The sequence below is a fragment of the Triticum dicoccoides genome, chromosome 1A (assembly GCF_002162155.2).
Source record: "Triticum dicoccoides isolate Atlit2015 ecotype Zavitan chromosome 1A, WEW_v2.0, whole genome shotgun sequence".
NCBI lineage: Eukaryota > Viridiplantae > Streptophyta > Magnoliopsida > Poales > Poaceae > Triticum > Triticum dicoccoides.
This window is the reverse complement of record NC_041380.1, coordinates 233,733,776-233,756,845: the sequence shown is the minus strand read 5'-3', so window position 1 is coordinate 233,756,845 and position 23,070 is coordinate 233,733,776. Positions and strand designations below refer to the sequence as shown.

Genomic DNA, 23,070 nt, shown 5'->3' with positions numbered 1-23,070 from the left:
TCCGCTCCTTTCGTGAAAGATCGGCCGTATAGGGTTCCACCCTACATCATCTTGGTATCATGAGCCACGTTGATCATGATTTCGGAGCCTCCCCTCTTAGTTTTCTAGCCTAATTTTGTTGATTTCGTCCTAAATTGGAAAATTCCCCACAAAAATAGCCCCAATTTTTTTTGGGATTTGATAGTTTGATGAAGTTTTGTTGATTTTGATCCATGGATTTGCTTGGTTTCGAGTGGATCTAGCATCTCCCCAAGTTTCCCCACTTTCCATCCACAAAATCCGTCAAATTTTGCCCCAAAAATCAACAATTTCTACCCCAAATCGAGTTTCGAAGTCCAAATCCCGATCTGGAATCGTCCGGACGGACATCCGGGACATCGGGCCGGACATCCGGGCCCCAAGCCGGACTTCTGGATCCTGGGGCACCAAATCTGCATGGTTCTGGACACTGACCCCTAGATATCCGGCCCCCACCCTCGGATGTCCGGCCCGTGTAACTTCAGCCTTCGGTGATTCACCGTTTTGACCATAACTAATTCATCCAGAGTCTGATTTTCACGTTATTTAGCTCGTTGAGAAGCTCTTGATATCCCCCTTCCCACAAAAATACTACCATCACCATTTGACTCCATAAATTTTTTGGAACTTTGGCATCTTTGCCTAGGGCTTCCACTGTAACTTCCGCAAAACCACCATAGCCTTCCGCAACCTAACCCTTTTTGTCCCTTATAGCATTTGAGGTTGTTTGAGTTGTGATTTGAGTCTCATAAGGTGTTTAGGCTACTTAGGGACGATTGCTTCTTCATCAACCACCACCACCACCATAACTTACGCATAGGCTTGCCCACCATACACTTCCACCACCCCAACTTAACCCAATTTTGTTTGTGTTGTGAGTTGTGTCTCCTAAGGTGTTTCAGCTACTTAGGGACCGTGCTTCCAACTCCGACACCGTGTATAGTCCACCACCTTACCCTCCATTTCCGCATTGCATACTCCACAACCCATCATTGCCATTTCGCGATTCCATTGAGCTTCCACAAAACCACCACCACATCCCGCTACCACCATTTGACATTTGCCTTTGAGATTTTGAGTTTGCGGTTTTTCGGTTTCCTAAGGTGTTTCGGTTACTTAGGGACGAGTCTCCATCATCTTTATATTTACATCAAGAACACCGCCACTCATCATCACGGCGGACGGTAACCTCCATATCATCTTGGTATCGTGGTATCCCTCCATTGTATATTCCCTTGCCATTGCATTGATAACCCCTAGCCCATTTGCGTCACTTGCCTATCGAGACTAGCCATTTGAGTATTGCCGGCAACGTTACTTGTGCACATCAGTGATCTACACCATACATGAAAGTGCAACTATCCCTAGGTGGTTTTGGTAATTCATAACAACATATAGCTCATTGAGCTAATGCTATTCCAAGATGATTATTTCAGGAAAGCTCAATGATTGGCATGGCATGGATGTGAAAGTGGAACCCTCAAAATGCTAAGGACAAAGGATTGGCTCAAGCTCAAGCTCAAGACTCTTCATTTTATATTTTAGTGATCCAAGATCACATTGAGTCTTTAGGAAAAGCCAATACTATCAAGGAGGGATGAGGTGTTGCTTAATGAGCCTCTTGCTTCATGTGCTTAGTGATATGCTCCAAAACCCTCAACTACTTTCCCATATCCACATATGACCTAAACCCTAAGCCAAACTCAGTCCTACCGATTCTTTCTATCCGGCGCCACCGAGTTTCATTTGTCATAAGCCACTGCCAAACCCTAGCAATTCAGTTCTACCGATAGGGATCTCGGTCTCACCGAGATAGGATTGCAAACTCTCTGTTTCCCTTTCGTAACTTTTCGGTCTCACCGAAAGAGCGAATCAGTCCCACCGAGATTGCAATGTAAATTCAGTGTTTCCTTTTTGTAACTTTTCGGTCTCACCGATAGAGCAAATCGGTCCCACCGAGTTTGCCTGACCAACTCTCTGGTTAGCTAATTACCAAAATCGGTCTCACCGAGTTTGTGTAATCGGTCTCACTGAGATTACGTTATGCCCAAACCCTAACCATATCGGTCCTACCGAGTTGCATGTCAGTCCCACCGAAAATCTCTAACGGTCACTAGGTTTACCTTTTCGGTCCGACCGAGTTTTTTGATTCGGTCCCACCGAGATTGGAAAACTGCGTCTAACGGTTGGATTTTGTGTGGAGGCTATATATACCCCTCCACCTCCTCTTCATTCGTGGTGAGAGCCATCAGAACACATACACAATTCCAACTCATATGTTCTGAGAGAGAACCACCTACTCATGTGTTGAGACCAAGATATTCCATTCCTACCATATGAATCGTGATCTCTAGCCTTCCCCAAGTTGCTTTCCACTCAAATCTTCTTTCCACCAGATCCAAATCCTATGAGAGAGAGTTGAGTGTTGGGGAGACTATCATTTGAAGCACAAGAGCAAGGAGTTCATTACCTACACACCATTTGTTACTTCTTGGAGAGTGGTGTCTCCTAGATTGGGCTAGGTGTCACTTGGGAGCCTCCGACAAGATTGTGGAGTTGAACCAAGGAGTTTGTAAGGGCAAGGAGATCGCCTACTTCGTGAAGATCTACCACTAGTGAGGAAAGTCCTTCGTGGGTGATGGCCATGGTGGGATAGACAAGGTTGCTACTTCATGGACCCTTTGTGGGTGGTTGCTTCTTCGTGGACCCTTTGTGGGTGGTTGCTTCTTCGTGGACCCTTCGTGGGTGGAGCCCTCCGTGGACTCGTGCAACCGTTACCCTTCGTGGGTGGAGCCCTCCGTGGACTCGCGCAACCGTTACCCTTCGTGGGTGGAGCCCTCCGTGGACTCGCGCAACCGTTACCCTTTGTGGGTTAAAGTCTCCATCAACGTGGATGTAGGATAGCACCACCTATCCGAACCACGGGAAAAACATCCGTGTCTCCAATTGCGTTTGAATTCTCCAAACCCTTCCCTTTACATTCTTGCAAGTTGCATGCTTTACTTTCCGCTGCCAATATACTCTTTGCATGCTTGCTTGAATTGTGTGATGGTTGCTTGACTTGTCCTACCATAGCTAAAATCTGCCAAGAACTAAAATTGGGAAAAGGTTAAGTTTTTATTTGGTCAAGTAGTCTAATCCCCCCCTCTAGACATACTTTCGATCCTACAAGTGGTATCAGAGCTTTGGTCTCCATTTGCTTTGATCTCCATAGCTTTTGGTGGTCATAGCCTTGGTTTCACAACCTAGGAGAGTATGGCGTCTAGCGAGGGAAATTATCACCGTAGAGGTCCTTACTTTGATGGTACTAATTTTGCTAGTTGGAAGCATAAAATGAAGATGCATATTCTTGGACATAACCCCGCCGTTTGGGCTATTGTGTGTGTTGGTTTGCAAGGTGACTTCTTTGATGGGAAAGAACCAAACCGTGAAGCTACCGCAGATGAGTTGAATATGTTGCAATACAATGCTCAAGCTTGTGATATTCTCTTCAACGGATTGTGCCCCGAAGAATTCAACAAAATCAGCCGTCTTGAGAATGCAAAGGAAATTTGGGACACTTTGATTGATATGCACGAAGATACCGACTCCGTCAAGGAATCCAAGTTGGATGTGCTTCAAAGTCAACTTGACAAGTTCAAAATGAAGGATGGTGAAGGTGTCGCTGAAATGTACTCTAGGCTTGCTCTCATCACAAATGAGATTGCCGGCTTAGGAAGTGAAGAGATGACCGATAGATTCATCATCAAGAAGATTCTAAGAGCCTTGGATGGAAAATATGATACCGTGTGCACATTGATCCAAATGATGCCCAATTACAAAGATCTCAAGCCAACGGAGGTGATTGGAAGAATTGTTGCTCATGAGATGTAACTTAAGGATAAAGAGGAACTTCAGAACAAATCAAGTGGTGCCTACAAAGCCTCATGTGAAGCCCCTACATCATCAAGTGAGAAACAAAACTTCAATGAAGAATTGAGCTTAATGGTGAAGAACTTCAACAAGTTCCACAAGAGTAGAAGCAAAGATAGAAGCTTCAAGTCAAGGTCCTACAATGACAAAAGATCTTCTAGTCGAGAGCGAAACTGCTACAGTTGTGGAAGACCTGGACACTATTCCAATGAGTGTACGGCTCCCTACAAGAGAAGAGAAGATTCTCCAAAAAGAAGAAGCAAAGAATCACCAGCAAGAGAGAGAAGGAGTAGAGATGATCGTTATGAACGAAGATACCCACGGAGAAGCAAGGATTCGGAAAGGAAGGAAAAATCATCAAGGAGCTACACAAAACGAAGACATCAAGCTCATGTTGGTGAATGGGTATCCGACTCCGACTCCGACATCCACTCCGAGAGAAGTTATCACTCCGACTCCGAAGATACTCAAGATGAAGGTGTTGCCGGTCTAGCACTTGTGTCAACCAACTCCTACGACATCATTGACTCACCAAATGAAGGAATTGGAAGATGCTTCATGACCAAAGGTCCTAAGGTAACACACCCCGAGTATGTTGATTTCAATAGTGATGAAGATGACTTTGTTAGGTGATGATTTGCTTGTTGACAACTCTAGTGATGAATACTATGATGAAACGTCAATTAATCATGCTAATCAAGATAAAACGAATGACAATGATAAGGAGAAGATTGAGGCTCTAACTAAAGAACTAAACACTCTTAAGTTAGCTCATGAAACTATCTTCGAAGATCATCGAGAACTTTTAAGAGCTCATGAGAAATTACGCTTTGAAAAGCTCAATCTTGAGCAAGAGCATGAGTTCTTAAAAGCAATCAATGATGATCTCCGCAAGAAAAGTTCTCCTTACATTGCCAAGCGTTTACTCTTATCCACTTACATGCCTCAAGTCAAGTCTAGTAACAAGAACAAGAAAGATTCTTCCTCTAGCAGTAACAATGATCATGCTAAATCCAATATTGTTGCTTCTAGTAGTTCTCTTGATTCCACTAATGATTCTCTTAGCCAAGTTACACTTGAGCAAGAAAATAGCTTATTGAAGGGAATTATAGAGAAAGGAGTGTACAAAAGCCTTGCCGGGAGTTAGCAATTCGAGGAAATTGTGCGCAAGCAAGGAATGCACCGGAAGAATCAAGGTGTTGGTTTTGAATGAAAGTTCAATGCCAATGGAGTTGAGTGGGAAGAAGATCAATACCCCAAGACAAAGTTTGTTCCTCAACAAGAAAAGTATGATACTTCTTTCAAGGGGACACAAGCTCAAGATGATCTTCCACCACAAGACTACAAGCAAAAAGGCAAGGACAAGCTTCAAGAGGAAATTGATGCATTTGAAGAAGCTCCTAAGACCTTAGTCAAGTGGATTCCCAAGACTACTTCAAGTTCCACTTCATCAAGTACGACTACAACTCCAAGGATTCCCATCAAGATGGTGTGGATCCAAAAGAAGAAGAACTAGAGAGCTCTTGAGGGTGACTCCGCCAACATACTTCACTCTTATCATTTTGGCAAGAACAAGTGCAATCAACTTCCACATCTTGCACTAGTTCAAGGAGTCACAAACCCTCTTGTTGGTAAGACAAGGGACAAGGTAACCTAAAAGTTTTCATGGACATCATCTTGTGTGTGCATCACTCTATGTCTATGGATATCCTTGTTTGTTCCTTGCGGGACTAACCCATGTAGGTATTGAAAGTGCAATTCACTCAAAGGGATAGCTCCAAGTAATCTACATCAACATTGAGCATCCACATCTTCAACATCTACATGAAGTCATCATCGACAAAACCTGAGGTTAGTTCATCCCTCTAAGGGGGGATATCACATCTAGGGGGAGCTTTACTCTAAGACTTGAGCTAAAGCAACTCTAAAGATGTGAACACAACAATGCTTTATGTAAAAGTGGTAACCCCACTTGAGCTTAAACGATGAGTATGACCTATGATCAAGTGTTCTCACTTGACTCCTAAGTCAATATACTCATATATAGATGACCTTGTCATCGCAAATTGCTTGGTAGATGCTAGAATTGGTTGTGCATGCCTTGTCACATATTTCATTTGCCATCTTATCGTGTGAGCATGTTGGTTGCATATTTTACTCATCCGAGGACATCCACTTGTTGTTTTGATTGTTCGGTTTTATTTCCTTTTGCCAAGTGGATGGACAAGAATGCCTAAGAACCTCCTCTAGCTATCTATGCTTTTCTCGTCTCAAACTCTATTCATGCTACATCACAAAATTTGATCAAGTTAGATTCGAACCACTCTGTGTGAGGAGCGCTCGGAGTCCCCGATTCGTCATAGACTTAAACTTCCAAAACCTCTTTATGATTCTCGGTCTCACCGATACCCTAATTTCGGTCCTACCGAGATCATTAAGTTGATCTATGTTTTCGATCTCGGTGCAACCGATTTGAACCATTCGGTCACACCGAGTTGCAATAACTGTGTACAGTTTTGCATCTCGGTGCCACCGAGTCGTTCCACTTGGTCACACCGACAGGGTCGGGCTATATATAGTCACGGGCAAAAAATTTGGAAATTTCTCCGAACCCCTTCGCCCGCGCGATAGCCTGCTCTGCCAACTTGGTCTCCGGATCGTCTCCTCGCCGCCAGCCGCCTCCAGTTGCTGGTCTCCATCGCCGTCAACGGAATTCTACCCCGCCGTTGCCGCTGTAGTGAGTCTCCACCGAACTAGGGTATGGACTCGATCTTTGTGCTATTCCCCAATCTGATTCTTAGCACATTGTGATCATCATGATTCTTGCCACGATTGAAACACTCATGTCCAGTCAATGCGTTCGTAGATTAGTTTTGATTCGAAAATTTTAGGGTTAGGTTTCCGCCGAAACCATCTCGGACCCACCGAGTTGAAGAACTCGGTCCCACCGATTTGGCTTATGCCATTGCACAAGTGAGACTCGGTCTGACCGAGAATTACTTATCGGTGTGACCGATTTTGGAACTCTGTGAAACCCTAGCAGTCTCGGTGCCACCGAACTGTGACTCGGTTTGACCGAGTTCACTAGTTTAGGTTCCAAAACTGCTTCGGTATCACCGAGTTTAAAAATCGGTAGATCCGAGATGATTTCAGTGGGAAACTAAAACTAAGTTTTTGAGTCATTCTTTTGCAAAAATCTCTGCATTTTGTGATGCTCATCCACTCTATCTCATCTATAACCTATTCACAGGGTCAGCAGTCAGAGTTTGCAACATGTCTGATCAGAGTGACAGCCAGAACTTGTCAGAGCAGCAAGTGCAGATGAGTGAGGGTACTAGTCCCTCCAGCTCTTCAGATGATGGCAGCAGAAGTACCCCAAGCAATTTGCCAAAAGCTGCCACTAGACAGAGGAAGAAGAGAACTTCAGATTCTGAGGATGAAGATTATGTGGCAGAGGAAGAGGAAGCAACGTCCAAGAGAATTGAGCCAGCTCAGGGCACAAAGCCAGGGTTAAAGATCAAAAGGCCAGCAGGCAGGCAGCCTATGCCAAAGGCCAGAGCTTCAATCAAGATTTCTGAGAAGCCCACTCCCATAGAGCCAGTTGCTGCTGAAGGCAAGAAAAGGAAGGAAAGGGTGAAGAAGACCATAGCCAGAGTGCTTGGAAAGGCTTCCATCATGGAAGAAGAGGAAGAAGAAGAGGTTGCTGCACCAGCACCTAAGGCACCCAAGCTAATGGGTGATGCTATCAAATCAGGGGCTACTGCATCTAAGCCCAAGGAAGCATCCAAGGATGCATCAAAGGTCAAGACAACACCAAAGAGGAATACAAGAAGCATCCCAGCTGCTGAGAAGAACAAGGCCCCAGTGCCTGAAGCTGCTGAAGAAGATGATGAAGAGCAAGTTCTCAGAAAACTCAAGCCCAAGATCCCAGACCACAACGATGCTCATCCTGTGGCTGAGGATATGAAGCTCAGGAGAGACTCAGGGCTGAGGAAGTGGAGAGAAGCAGACCCGTATGCTTCAAGGAGAAGAACTGCTGTGGATTACAGATTTCACACCAAGGAACAGCAGGACTTCTATGAGACAGTGCTGCTTGATAAGAAACCAATAGTCTGTGATATGAGCTCACAAAGTGGAACGAGGAGCTTATCATGCAGTTCTACTCCACAGCACATTTTTATCCAGATGGGAGGATTGTATGGATGTCAGAAGGAACCAGATGTCAGTCAATAGTTGCTGAGTGGGCACAGCTCATTAATGCCCTAGAGGAGCAAGCAGATGACTTGGACATTTATGCCAAGAAGAAGATGGACCACAACTCTATGTCCAATATGTACAAGGAAATTCCAAACGAGGCTCTTGAAACTTTCAAATTTGGCTCAGTGCACTATCTTCTGTCAGGGCTGCCAACTATCAATTGGATACTGAGGCACACCTTGTTGCCCAAGTCTAGAGATCACAAGATGATCAGATGCCATGCAATAAATTTGCTTCATATATTTGATGTGCCACAGAAGTTCAAGGTGATGAGCCTCATGGTAGAGACCATCAAGAGGACTGCAGCAGACCAGAAGAGGAGTTGTGGATATGCCCCACGGATTCAGGAGCTCATCAACTCAAAGATGGGCGCATGCATATACTTACTGGACAAGGAACACCTGCCCATCCGTCCAGATTTTGAAGATAATCAAGTGGTCATGACTGAGAATGAACCATCATCTGCACAAGCACAAGCAAAGAAGGAGAAGGCAAGGAAGGAGAAAGCTGCCAAGATGCCAACTCAAGAGGAGGCATCTGAGTATTTCTTGAAAACCAAACAAGAGCAGCTTGGTTACTTGATTGCATCCACACTGAGGATTGAGCAAGGACTGGCCACCCTCACTCAGAATCAGTAGAGCCTAGAGAGAATCATGGAACAAAAGTTCTATGACTTGGATGTCAAAGTAACAGAGATTCAGTCTGCAGTGGAACAACTTCAGGATGACATGGAGGAGAGGAGAGGCAAGACTACAACTGATGCATTTGCCAGAGCGCCAAGAGCTCAGAGATCATATGCAGTGCTAGTTGCTGACACCAGAGCCACCACTTCTGCACCAGCTACAACCTCAGTTCCACCAGCTCCAGCGTCCACTTCAGCCTCAACTCCAACCACGTCTACAGAAGGCTTCGTCCTTGGAGTGCTTCAGACTCCACCACCACCTAAAGATCAAGCCTGAGTGTCGACTTAGCACTATGCATTTTCTAGGAACTTTTTGGTAACTTGTTGCCAAAGGGGGAGAAAATGTATAGATCATAGGCTTCGAGAGAGAGAGTGTTGCTTTTTTCTCTCTTGCTTTATTTGGTGGTGTTTCGAACTTTGTTTGCTTTTGAGTGCTTGAGATACTATGTCATTGCTCGTGAGACATTGATGATCATGTGTTTGATCATAAGCTACACTTATGCATGCTTGATATATCTTATCTATCTTATGTGATCATTCACTATTCTTGGTGATGAGTGCATGTATTTCATTCTTATCATTTTAAGCGCTCCACCAAGATGTATGTGACATGGAAGAGTAACCCATGACTCTAACTCTGTGCATTTGCAGTCCAAAGCAAATTTTAAATATGCACAAATTTAGGGCGAGCTCTCACTTGTCACATACTTCTCAAAGCGACGATATATTTCATGCTTATTATCATTTGTCGAAGCTTTGATCTATATGTTGTCATCAATTACCAAAAAGGGGGAGATTGAAAGTGCAACTATCCCTAGGTGGTTTTGGTAATTCATAACAACATATAGCTCATTGAGCTAATGCTATTCCAAGATGATTATTTCAGGAAAGCTCAATGATTGGCATGGCATGGATGTGAAAGTGGAACCCTCAAAATGCTAAGGACAAAGGATTGGCTCAAGCTCAAAAGCTCAAGACTCTTCATTTTATATTTTAGTGATCCAAGATCACATTGAGTCTTTAGGAAAAGCCAATACTATCAAGGAGGGATGAGGTGTTGCTTAATGATCCTCTTGCTTCATGTGCTTAGTGATATGCTCCAAAACCCTCAACTACTTTCCCATATCCACATATGACCTAAACCCTAAGCCAAACTCGGTCCTACCGGTTCTTTCTATCCGGCGCCACCGAGTTTCATTTGTCATAAGCCACTGCCAAACCCTAGCAATTCAGTTCTACCGATAGGGATCTCGGTCTCACCGAGATGGGATTGCAAACTCTCTGTTTCCCTTTCATAACTTTTCGGTCTCACCGAAAGAGCGAATCGGTCCCACCGAGATTGCAATTTAAATTCAGTGTTTCCTTTTTGTAACTTTTCGGTCTCACCGAAAGAGCAAATCGGTCCCACCGAGTTTGCCTGACCAACTCTCTGGTTAGCTAATTACCAAAATCGGTCTCACCGAGTTTGTGTAATCGGTCTCACCGAGATTACGTTATGCCCAAACCCTAACCATATCGGTCCTACCAAGTTGCATGTCAGTCCCACCGAAAATCTCTAACGGTCACTAGGTTTACCTTTTCGGTCCGACCGAGTTTTTTGATTCGGTCCCACCGAGATTGGAAAACTGTGTGTAACGGTTGGATTTTGTGTGGAGGCTATATATACCCCTCCACCTCCTCTTCATTCGTGGTGAGAGCCATCAGAACACATACACAATTCCAACTCATATGTTCTGAGAGAGAACCACCTACTCATGTGTTGAGACCAAGATATTCCATTCCTACCATATGAATCTTGATCTCTAGCCTTCCCCAAGTTGCTTTCCACTCAAATCTTCATTCCACCAGATCCAAATCCTATGAGAGAGAGTTGAGTGTTGGGGAGACTATCATTTGAAGCACAAGAGCAAGGAGTTCATTACCTACACACCATTTGTTACTTCTTGGAGAGTGGTGTCTCCTAGATTGGCTAGGTGTCACTTGGGAGCCTCCGACAAGATTGTGGAGTTGAACCAAGGAGTTTGTAAGGGCAAGGAGATCGCCTACTTCGTGAAGATCTACCGCTAGTGAGGCAAGTCCTTCGTGGGCGATGGCCATGGTGGGATAGACAAGGTTGCTACTTCGTGGACCCTTTGTGGGTGGTTGCTTCTTCGTGGACCCTTTGTGGGTGGTTGCTTCTTCATGGACCCTTCGTGGGTGGAGCCCTCCGTGGACTCGCGCAACCGTTACCCTTTGTGGGTGGAGCCCTTCGTGGACTCGCGCAACCGTTACCCTTCGTGGGTGGAGCCCTCCGTGGACTCGCGCAACCGTTACCCTTCGTGGGTTGAAGTCTCCATCAACGTGGATGTAGGATAGCACCACCTATCCGAACCACGGGAAAAACATCCGTGTCTCCAATTGCGTTTGAATTCTCCAAACCCTTCCCTTTACATTCTTGCAAGTTTCCTGCTTTACTTTCCGCTGCCAATATACTCTTTGCATGCTTGCTTGAATTGTGTGATGATTGGTTGACTTGTCCTACCATAGCTAAAATCTGCCAAGAACTAAAATTGGGAAAAGGTTAAGTTTTTATTTGGTCAAGTAGTCTAATCCCCCCACCCTCTAGACATACTTTCGATCCTACAATACATTGCATACATACCATATCATATTTGTATCATATCATCCCTTGTGTCACAAGATTGTTCTTGTATATACCCAATTGCTATCTTGGTTTGTGCATTTCGCATTGTGGCCATATACAAAAAAAAGAATAAGCTTTTAAGCAAAGAAAAAGAGAGAGCAAAGAAGCTTGTAAGCAATAGCCATAGATCATAACACATTGCATATAAGATTGTCATATCCAATCATCTTGGATCATAGCACCGGAACATCATACATATATAGCATACTTAGGATAGAAGTCATTGCATTTTTGTCTCCTATAGGTTGTGCACAAGTGTTGTATCCGCCTATTGAGCAATCGTGCTAGCGTCTCTCAAGAGTTGTGCAACAAGAGCATTTTCCGTGGATTCCACATTTTGAGCTCATTCCTTGGTTGCACGACCCCATTTATCTATCCGTGTGTTTGTTTCTGTGTGCCACATATTGCTATTGGTCTACTTGTTTCACTTGAGAATTTGTGAATCGCTTTCAACATTACTGACTCTTGCTAACATTTTGCATTAAATTGTTGTGCCAATATCCTCACCGAGCTACTCCATAAGCTTTAGTTTGTAGGTGTGAGTGAACAAGTCCGATACCAATTCCACTATTCTTTCATCTCACATTGAGTGAAATGGGATACATCCTCAACTTTGGGAAAAGGTAACTTGGTATTGTTTATCTCATTTCCTACTCACCTCTACTCGAGTCTTGTGATGGATAGGCAAGGCATTTCACTTCGGTCTACAACAACAACAACAACAACAACAACAACAACAACAACAACAACAACAACAACAACAACAACAACAACAACAACAACAACAACAACAACAACAACAACAACAACAACAACAACAACAACAACAACAACAACAACAACGAGTTTGACGCCACAAAAAACTCCACCGACGCCAAGATGCAAGCCCAAATGGAGGAGATCAAAGCCCTCATCAAGTCCTACGAGAGATCTTCCTCATCTTCGAGAAGACGCTCAAGTACACATGCTTCTAAGCTACCATCTCTGGCAAGGTCACATCAGCATCGACACCATCACCACCATGAACATGAAGGTCAAGAGCTCAACACCAACAACCGCTCAACGACTTCACCATCTCCCTTGGATCTTCGCCAAGCGACTTCAAGGCATCTTCGCCTTCGGATATACGACATCTTCGCCAACAAGCACCTCAATACTAAGCTCAAGAGAAGCTCCCCAAGCTCAAGTCCGCGACTTCCATGAGCTACGACGACCTCGACACCGACCATGAGATTCCTTTCTATGGGACTCTCGAACCCGAGGACTATCTTGAGTGGGAGTGTTTGATGGACGACTACCTCAAGCTACATCAAGTTCCGCCCAAGATCAAGTGAAGTGCGCCACAAGGAACTTCCATGACTATGCGTCCACATGGTGGCTTCACACACCTTCAGAGACCTACGACATGAGTTGGCCCACGACAAAGAGAGCTATGCGGCGAGAGTTCGTGCCTCCAAGCTACACGGAACAACTTCTACGCCAATTGGAGAACACCATCCAAGAATCCAAGTCCATCACGAGTGCTTCAAGGAGATGAAGCATGCCTTGCTACGAGCCGACGTGGACGACCCCATTTTGATGAAGTTCCACTTCATGATGGGATTGCACAACGACATCTCCAAGACGATCTTCCTCGAGAACTACAAGTCCCTCGACGACAACTACATTGGTGCTCTCAAGGCGGAACAAGAACTCATGGAGGCCAAAGCTTCTCCACCCTAAGCTCACTTCGCGACGACCAAGCTCCATGAGAACAAACATGATGCTAGTACCACCACGATGTCCAAGCCCGACGAGTTCCAAGATGATGCTCCCAAGTTCGACTTCACCACCATCCCTCTTTGTGGCATTGATGATGCCGAGTCTACTTCGACTCTTTTTCAAGATGGTGCAGCGACGACTACGACTACGGAGACCATCAAGGACCAAGCTTTGGAGGTTAGCGACATGTTGCCGAGCAAGTATGGTGCTTCCATCTTAGGAGGCGAGAGTGATGATGTGCCATCTTTGGCTTTCATCCACGGTGACGACAATGAGATGGTTGAGCATGGGATTTTCCCTTCGACCACGGCGACGTATGAATGACTTGAGTGACTTTTGCCACCATATTGAGAGTGAGAGTGACTTCACCACTAGCCCCATATATGATGTGTTGCCACAATTCCCATGTGAGGAGAGCCACAACCCCCACCACTTGAGTGAGATGAGTGACTCCACCATATGTGAGATTGAGTGCACCTGCCTTGAGGGAGTGAGTGAACCACCACATAGAGAGAGTGAGATAGTTGATAGGTCATGTGAGGCCACTTTCAACACTAACGACTTGACCTCTATCTCTATTGTGTCTTCTCATTTGGTGCTAGGTCCCATCTATGATGACGCGCCAATTCACGATGACTTCGTCCTCCCTTTGGACAAGACGATGGCCATGGTGGAATACGATGCACCCCCACATGGTTCCATCAAGATGAAGATGACCACCATTTGGTCTTTCCCACCTCACCTACACCACTTGAGTGGAATGAACAAGGTAACATAGGTGAAGGTGATGCTCTAGTCCCACTAGTGGTCATTCTTGACATTGACTGCTTCCATGATGTTGATCAAACTATTTCCATGCTTCATGCTAGTGTGACTTCCCGATGCGATGATTTACCAATTTATGATGAGTATGCTGATTCTCGTGTGGATTCTATTAGTTGTGATGCCATGTTACATAGGATTTCTTGTGACAATTCTTTAGGTCACATCATGTTTGACAACCCGCTTGACTTGTCATATGCTATGCATGAGATCAATCATATGTCATATTTGCAATCTCTTCATAGTGACTATGCATATGCTATTAAAATAAACCCAATTTTCACATATGGCATAGAAGACAAGCCCATGGTTATCGGCATTTGTTTTTCTTGTGATGATATTGATATGCTCCATTTGCATCATTCATCTCATATGCCATGCCATGACCACCTATCTTTGGATATGCATTGTTTTGGATGTTGTCCATTTTCTCCATATGATGTTTCCAATATTGCTCATGAGGAGACCCCCATAGTTTCCTCATACATTTTGGGAGATTTTGATTCATCCCATTCATTGCATGATCCCAATACTTGTGTGCACCATATGCTCCCCATGAATAAAAATGCTATTGTTGTGCCTTATACTTGTATGCTCAATTTGCATCTCCATCGTGTTATACACAATAATTATTCTTTCATGATGGATGACATGTTCCTATACCATGCATCAAATTTCTTTGAGTGATGCTTATCTTGTGCTAACTCTCACGTGCACATACACATCATGCTAGATGATGTGTACATTTACCACACACACAATTTCTTTCGCTTGTGTCTCTTTTGTGTAGGTACCCATGAATACTTGTCAACTTCACAATCCCATGAGTTGACAAAACGAGCTCCAGAGAGCAATGGTGACTTGAGATCCCATGGATTTTATTTCCCAGTGCTCTCTTCACGCAAAGACTTCGCGTATTCATTCTACAAGGTCCTCACATGGTTATGGGTTATTGTCCTTTACATATTATATGCTCATCTTGCCATGTTCACTTTGCATGATATGCTCATTACTATGCCTTTGCCATGCATTCGTGACCCATGCTTTGCATTACACATGATGATTGATTCTCATACTTGCATGTGTATTTGCAAGCTTGGTGGAGATATCACTTGTTATTGCCATATTTGCTTTGTGCCCCATGCCTATGATGATACTATGATCTTGCTTTGTGTTTGTGCTTGCAATATGTCATGCGCATTGTCTATGCCTATTATTTTCTCACATGACATGATTGCCATGATTTCCTCTAGTATGTTGCATCTTCGCACTACTAGCTTGCACGACTTGATTACTATGATTGCTTGGCTTGCTGCATCACCGATGAATCATACTTGCTCCTTTCATGCGGTTGATGACAACCACCTACATGCTTTGCACATGATTGTTATTGCTTCTTGTCATATATCTCCATGGGTTGCCTCTCTCATGCTAGATGATTTGCCATGTATTGAGTGCAACTATGCCTTTAGTCTTGATAATGAGTTTGCCCCCATAGCATTCTCGCATATATTTGGAGATTTTGACATATTTCTTGTGAAGCATGCTTGTCTTACCTCTTTGCACCATATACCTAGTGCCATGAATATTGCCATTGTTGCATCATATTATTCATGCACTTGTGCTTCTAATGTTTATATGTAAGAGAAGAGAACCATCATGATGGATGATGTGTTTATCTACCATGCGCACACGTTCTTTCTTTTGTTGTGTGCATGTGTAGGATACTTGGACTTCGTGTCAACTTCCACGTCACGTGAGTTGACAATCCGAGCTCTTAAGAGTGAACCACCTTCTACCATGACGATTCTACATCACCCTTGCTTGTACTTCGGCATTGTGAAGGACACACAAGGACACACCATCAAGGTGACATCTTTCTTGAGCATGGATATGACGGATCATACTACTTGTGTTGCTTGCACCATGAGACTTATTGTTCATCTTGGACCACTTGATTGCACACTTCTTAGAGATCTTGCTTCGACTTGTCATTTTCACCATTCCATGCATCATGATATATATGCCTTGTGTGTTGCATCCAATTCTTGGATTACTTGCTCCTCTCATATGTTTGGTTGCAACAATGTCATCACTTCACATATGCCATGTCCCATTGATTGCTACATGCTTGCCTTGATTGCCTCACACATGATGAACAATTGCTCTTTCCATTGTGTTGAGTGCCACATGATATTCACTACACCCTATGCATGTTATGCTTGGATTGTCTTGCACTTGACACATGTGTTTAGACATCTCATCTTATTTGGTGTTGTGAGTGCTTCTTATGCCTACCATAGACCTTTCATTGAGCGCTTTGCCCATGCTTGCTATGACTTTGAGGTAGATGCTTATTCTCTTGTCCCCATGATATCTTTTCTTGTGCTCGATTGATATGCTTACATGCCATGTCACAATCCTTTGTCACACCATATGCTTTGCATGATGACGACACTTGTTTGGTGACTCACCTATTGAATGCTTGGTTTTGCACTAACGCTAACCACATTTGTTTTTCCAAGTGTTTGTTGACCTTACTCCTTTTGAAGGAATCACAAGACGGTGCGACATTGGAGAGTGCCCATTTCGAGCTTCCAGATGACAAGTACTTGGTGAATGTCCACTTCAACATGGCGAAGCCATCTCTTTCCCATGGTGATTTGGTTTTTGATCCGAGGTTGGATCTTTCCCAAGGGAGGGGAGATGATGCGGAGCATCCTATGGACATCACCATGTCAAGAGTTCGTTCGGCGAGTGACACGTGCGACATCTACTTCACATACACAAAGGTGAATCATCTCCTTTACACGTGCTCACTTGACCCCTTCGAGGATGGTATACTTCTTGACACTTATCCCGTGTGAATGCATAGGTATTGTTGGAGCTTCACGGATGACGAGGAGGAGTGCAAGCGCCAAGGAACAACTACACCATCCGCGAGGGAAGCCTGGAAGTGATGATGAAAGAAGACGGAGCTGCTGACGCTACAGCGGCCGGACATCCGGGCCAAGGGCCAGACATCCGGCGCCTGTGCAGCCGCCTAGGAGCTGCACCAACAGAAGGCCAAGAGCTTCAGCGGCCGGACATCCGGCGCCTCAGCAATGCCCGGATATCCGGTGACCAACCCCAGAAATCCAACGACGCCTATCCAGAGAAGAACAGATTCGGCCACCGCCAGGCCGAACATCCAGCCAGTGCCCCGGACATCCGGCATCTCGCGAACAGCCGGATATCCGGCCCCCAGCCCGGACATCCGGTGCCTGCCTATGTGCATGGACAGGGCCCGAGGCCCATGTATCCCCTTTCCCACTTACTCCTTCGTGGTTTAGACTATAAATAGACCACCCCCTCATCCATTCTAGGGTTAGAAAAGTAGTAGCTCATTTAGAGATAGAGCTTTGCTCATCCATTACGGATCTACTCCACGAGGGAGACCGCGGCCCATCTTCGAAGAAGATCCACTTGGATTCAAGACCCCTCACGGGAAGATCCCCTCGTGGATTCAAGACCTCCTCATGAAGATGAATCTTACCTTGTATCTTTCCCTTTGTTGTTCATGTACCTTATGGATCTTGTGTGTTTGATTGTCTAGTGGATGTGTGATTGGACTTGTTCTTGATTGTTTCCCCTTGTGATTTCTCTCCGTTCTCCCCTCGTGTTCTTCGTATTCTTCGCGGGATCCGATCCTTTCATGAAAGATCGGCCGTATAGGGTTCCACCCTACATCAATCACATTCTCATGAACATTAGAAACATGACCAAGAAACGAAAGTACTGATAATTCAACTGGCATGCGAGAGGTCTAGTAGTTGACCCAATAGGTATAGCAGCAGGGGCTAGTGTAACTATGGTAGCCATGTTCTCATCATCCTCCCCTTCTTGAAAACAAAGCCGCCCTCAGCGTTGTATAAACTGAAATGTGGCTAAGAAAAGAGACAAGGTGCACACATTGTATATGTATATGTCATCCATTTTTATTTATCATAGTTGTGGCACATGTGACACATTTATACAAGAGTACTCTTTAAATGTCATGAAATATAAAGCCAAAATACTATCCCAAGAAGTCAAAGCATTGAAAATATTGCAACTCAGTTTGCACATATAAGTGAAACGCTTAATCGTAACAAAAGATTGCCAATGCTCATCATTAAACCATCCCAACCTTGAGGAACCATCACCAAGGTTAGAGGTCATATCAAAATGACTAAACATTGGCACAATTAGTTTCAAATGTATTTGACCAAATCTGATTTATTCCCTGATTCACATGGTTCTTTCGCGTCAATAGTTAATTCAATGGGCTCACTCAAAATTGTTTGATCACATGGCAAAGTCAAATCATCAACATAGTCCACTAAAATAGTTGGTGTGATCAAAGTAGTAGGTAGCTCATCGCACGGTGCAGTTAAATTGACAAGGCATTCATCATAGTCATGTGGAGGTGGAAGATCAATACCTTTGTCATTACCTCTTATGATCAACTCGGATGATGTAGGCACTCTTATGATCTTGTTCTCTTTGTGAGAAACGCGTTGTTGTATTTCCTGTTCAGCTTTGCAAGCAAGATGAAACAAACGGTCCATAGGATAACACTCTTCATGAACTAGTATCTCCTGAATATCACGGTTTAACCCTACCCAAAATATATCCATAAAATCATCTCCAGTTTCCTCTAAAAAGGAGTGCAACAAGGTAATTTGCAAATCATCATTATATTTTGTTACAGTGTCACTACCTTGTTTTAAATGTTGTAGTTTTCAATCATGCCACGAGTATAATAAACATCGACGAATCTATCTCTCATGACAAGTTTTAAATCATCCCAAGTATTAGGTACTTAATCAGGGTAAAACCGACAATGTTCACTCCACCAAACAGTAGCAAAACCAGTGAACGTACTAACCGCGAGCTTAACTTTTTGATGTTCAGAAAAATTATGGGAAGCAAATATAGCATTCATTTCGAACTCCATTCAATATATAAATCAGGCTTAAAACAACCATTAAAAGGTGCCATGGAAATAAGAACCTGTTTGTGCGCATTCTGACGTCTTTGTACCTCTTGTGATGGTGGTTGTATTTTCTGAGGTGATGACACATATGCCACGATCGATGAAGCCCAACTGACTCTGGAACCTGCCATGATTAGTAGAAGCAAGAAACAAAATGTAAGAATAATGTTCCTAGGAACTACTGGATGTGGTGGTAAAACGCTCACAGTAGAGCAAAAATCAAAGTCTTACAAGTTCTTACCATGCAGTAGGTGGTGACCGGCAACCAGCGGTGTCAAATAACTCTAAAACTTGGGTAAAGCGATTGCCAGGTGAATGTATGTATGCACATTGTAGAAATATGTGAAGCTGGGTTAGCTTTATATGTGTGGAAAGAAAATGCTAGAACCACTTTAATTAATGCAAGCTGAAAATTCTTTCAAAGTGGTCGAGTGCTGGTTCTAGGCTAGACTGTGCTAGAGACGTGAGCCTAAGACACAAATGAGTTCACCCAGTCAGAACAGCCAGACAAACAAGCACGTGTGCAAACACCTGGTGAAACTGCAATCAGTATTTTTATTGTGTTGAAAAGTGGATATGAACTAACAAGGAAGCAATTAGCTGATGTGATCGACCAAATCCCACGTGCGGCAGATGCGCAGTACAACTCTTGTAAACAGTCAACAAGTCCTGAAATATGCACTTCCTTTTTACCGTTTCTTTCTTCAGAAAATAGTTTTTTAGGCAACTCTCTAAGAAAAAATACTGCAAGGATGTGTATGTGGATGTGTACAAAAATTTGGAGCCTCTCTCTTCTTTGTCCAGTCAAATCAAACAGCCACCAAATCAAGCACACGTACACTAGAATCAACCATTATTTAATTCTGCATGCAAAGCAAGTTGGACTCCACGTTCGCTTCTCTTCCTTTAAAAAAATAGATAGTGTTCTTTTCGAACCAGATCAGATCGGCCCTCTCCCTTCTATAAATTTTATAAGAATCCTTTTTTATTTGTTGCTGCCATGTGGCCGATCCAAACTTTTCTATGACCAAAGCTGATTCGCTTCCTCCTCCTCTTCTTTTATTAGGAAAAAATAATGCCCAGCCTTGACAGAATATTTTTCTTCCCTTTTTATCTCCTAAAAACGTGAGGATCCAGTTTGGCTACTCCTTTTTTTGGCAAACAAAACTTGGTAACAAAATCTGAACGGTGCAGGCTCTACTTTCCTACAAGTACTAGCTAAGTGTCCGTGCGTTGCCACGGATTAACAAATATATATATACAAAGAAAAAATTCATGTGACATGAGAGTCAAAGGTCATTTCTATGGGATGATATCTCATGGTCATGATCTAGTAGATACATACATCTCGTCATTGTCTTTCTTCCACACTCCATGTCTGAGCTACCACGCGACATTCGACTTCCTTCTCCCACCATGCATGCTTTTATCTCCTATTTCTCCTACCTTTACCTTACACGACAGTACCAAGTTTCTTGTCCAACTATCATAATCTTCTCCGGTAGGGCACCCCCTTAGATTATTACTGACTTGTACATGTTGCAAATAAGATCAACGAAAATGGATACTAAATTTCTGATGAGAAATGAGAATTCAGGGCAATATCTTCCCAAGACAATAATAATTCCAAGACAATCTTTTTATACCTTCTGTCAATATTGGGACACACATTCCACACAATAAGCATGCAATGATGTTGATACTTGATTAATTGTCATTATATGTTTACAGTAAAGATAACTTTACTCAAAACCGCCTATCTTAGCCAAATCAACAAATCTCTCTCATTAATGCAATTTTCTTTAGAAAACAAATAATAGATTCTTGCCTATCTTAGCCAAATCAACGGATCTCTTTCATTAATGCAATTTGCTTTAGCAAACAAATAATAGATTCTTTCCTACCTTAGCCAAATCAACGGATCTCTCCCATTAATGCAATTTGCTTTAGCAAACAAATAATAGATTCTTTCCTACCTTAGCCAAATCAATGGATCTCTCCCCGGTTCGCTGGGCGCGTTTCGGTGGGTGGGCGTGGGGGTGGGGGTAATTTGATGGAAATAAACCGGTTGAAAATAAACCGGTTGAAAATAAACGGATCCTGTCTCACTCTTCACTTTCTTTACAATAAACTTCAGAATAGCAATCTTGGCGAGTGATCTCGACGGGGTTCAATCGGCGTGGCGCACCGCTGATTCTTCCAGGAGTGGGTGCTGAGAGGAAGGATCCCAAACCTCCATTGTCAATCGGCCAGAGCTGCATCGTCCTTTGGATCAGAGCATGGACGGGATCAAGACGGTAGGGTTTGAGGAATTTGTAGGACATGAGGGTTTATGGTTGGCAGCACGAGAACTCACCCATATCTTGGCAGACGGCAGGCCCGAGGTGCGGTCGTGTTCATGCTTCGGGAGCTGCCACATGCTGTCCTCGCCGCCATCAGCGACACCACCGCCATCGCCTGTTGCCACCACTTCAGCGCCACGAGCGTGGGACCGAGGGATGAAGGGAAGGGAAGGAAGTGAATTGACGTACCTATGTTTGGTATATATCACACGAGGAATCAAAACTGGATGCACGTGAAAGCATAGAGATGGGAGAGGAGGACAGAGGAAGGGAAGGGCAAGAGGAACCTGAGGATGTGCGATGAAGGAGCGATGCCAAAACATCACAAAGGGGGACCCGTAGCTCGTCACGTAGCGCGGCCGCCTCATTGCCGGCTGCCACCCCGCGCTACCGCCTTCGTGCGCAGGTTCCGTTCGTGGAGCGTGAGGAGCGCATGACCTGCCTTCACCGCGGCCTGGTCCTTCCCACTATCGTGAAGCTCGCCCGCATCGCCGCCCCAATTGCTCAGGATGACGGATGAAGATCCTGCAACAGCGACGTGGGTGAGGGATGCAGCCGACGATGGAGGGATGATTTTCGTGGCTAAACCCTCCCTATCAAAATAACTACTTAAAAAAGGCAAAGATCGATGCATTAGGAAAATTAGGATTTGGAATTGATTGTCATAAAACAAAATTTTATTAATTGATATCGTGCTATCGGTACATGCCCGTTTATAACGTGTCTAGTTAGGAAACTTTGGAAAAGTTAGGAAAGTTTTTATTGTGAGGGTAAAAAAATCAATGTGAGGAGATATGGTGGTGGGATATGAGACGAAAATAAACCGGACGAAAATAAACCAGACGAAATATAACCAGACGAAAATAAACCGTGGACGCAATCCTACCAACTGCTCCATTAGGAGTAGAGATTCCTTTCAGCCGTGGAACTTCCAAACTCTTCCTTATCTCCAAAAAATAAAACTGGGAGTTACCGCACAGAGCGCTTTCCAAGTATTACCAAGCAAACGTGATTGCTCTTTCCTTGTAAACTCAAACCGATTAGCCCTCAATCTCTCTTTTTTTTTTGGCCAATCTGTTTTTTTACTTCCTTCCAGACAAACAAAGCAAATCAGATTCTCCTTCTTTCCTATCAATATCAGTATCAGGTACACCCCAAAAGAACGCGAACAGAAAGAAGCTTAGGGGAATAGACGGTCAGGCTGTGGACAGTAACCCAAATATTATAGTTAATTTAGGATCGGTGACGCCCCTTGAGGGTGATCGCCGGGATCAATGAAACTACTAGCGTGGAACTGTCGGGGGCTCGGGAATGCCCCGGCAGTTCGTGCTTTCCTGGAGGTCCAGCGAAGTTGCAATCCCGATGTGATGTTTTTGTCGGAGACACACCTTGACAGCTATTCGGCAGAGTGTTTAAGGAGAAAATTAAAAATGGATCAAAAGTTTGTATGTCCGAGTGACGGTAGGAAAGGTGGCTTGCTATTGCTTTGGAAGAAAGAGGTTAAAGTAAATAGACTGGACTTAGACCCAATGTTCATTGATGTGACAATAGAGGAAAGTAATAACAGTATTTGGAG

General features: G+C 44.0%; 1 long non-coding RNA gene across 1 annotated transcript; it reads right to left on the bottom strand.

Annotated features, from left to right (window-relative positions):
• Positions 1–21,043: 21,043 nt before the first annotated feature.
• LOC119278621 lies at positions 21,044–21,904 on the bottom strand. Its single transcript, XR_005137909.1, has 3 exons — positions 21,782–21,904; positions 21,509–21,683; positions 21,044–21,407 (listed from the first exon to the last, which is right to left on the bottom strand). It is a non-coding gene; the product is annotated as an uncharacterized LOC119278621 (long non-coding RNA).
• Between the last annotated feature and the right edge of the window lie 1,166 nt (positions 21,905–23,070).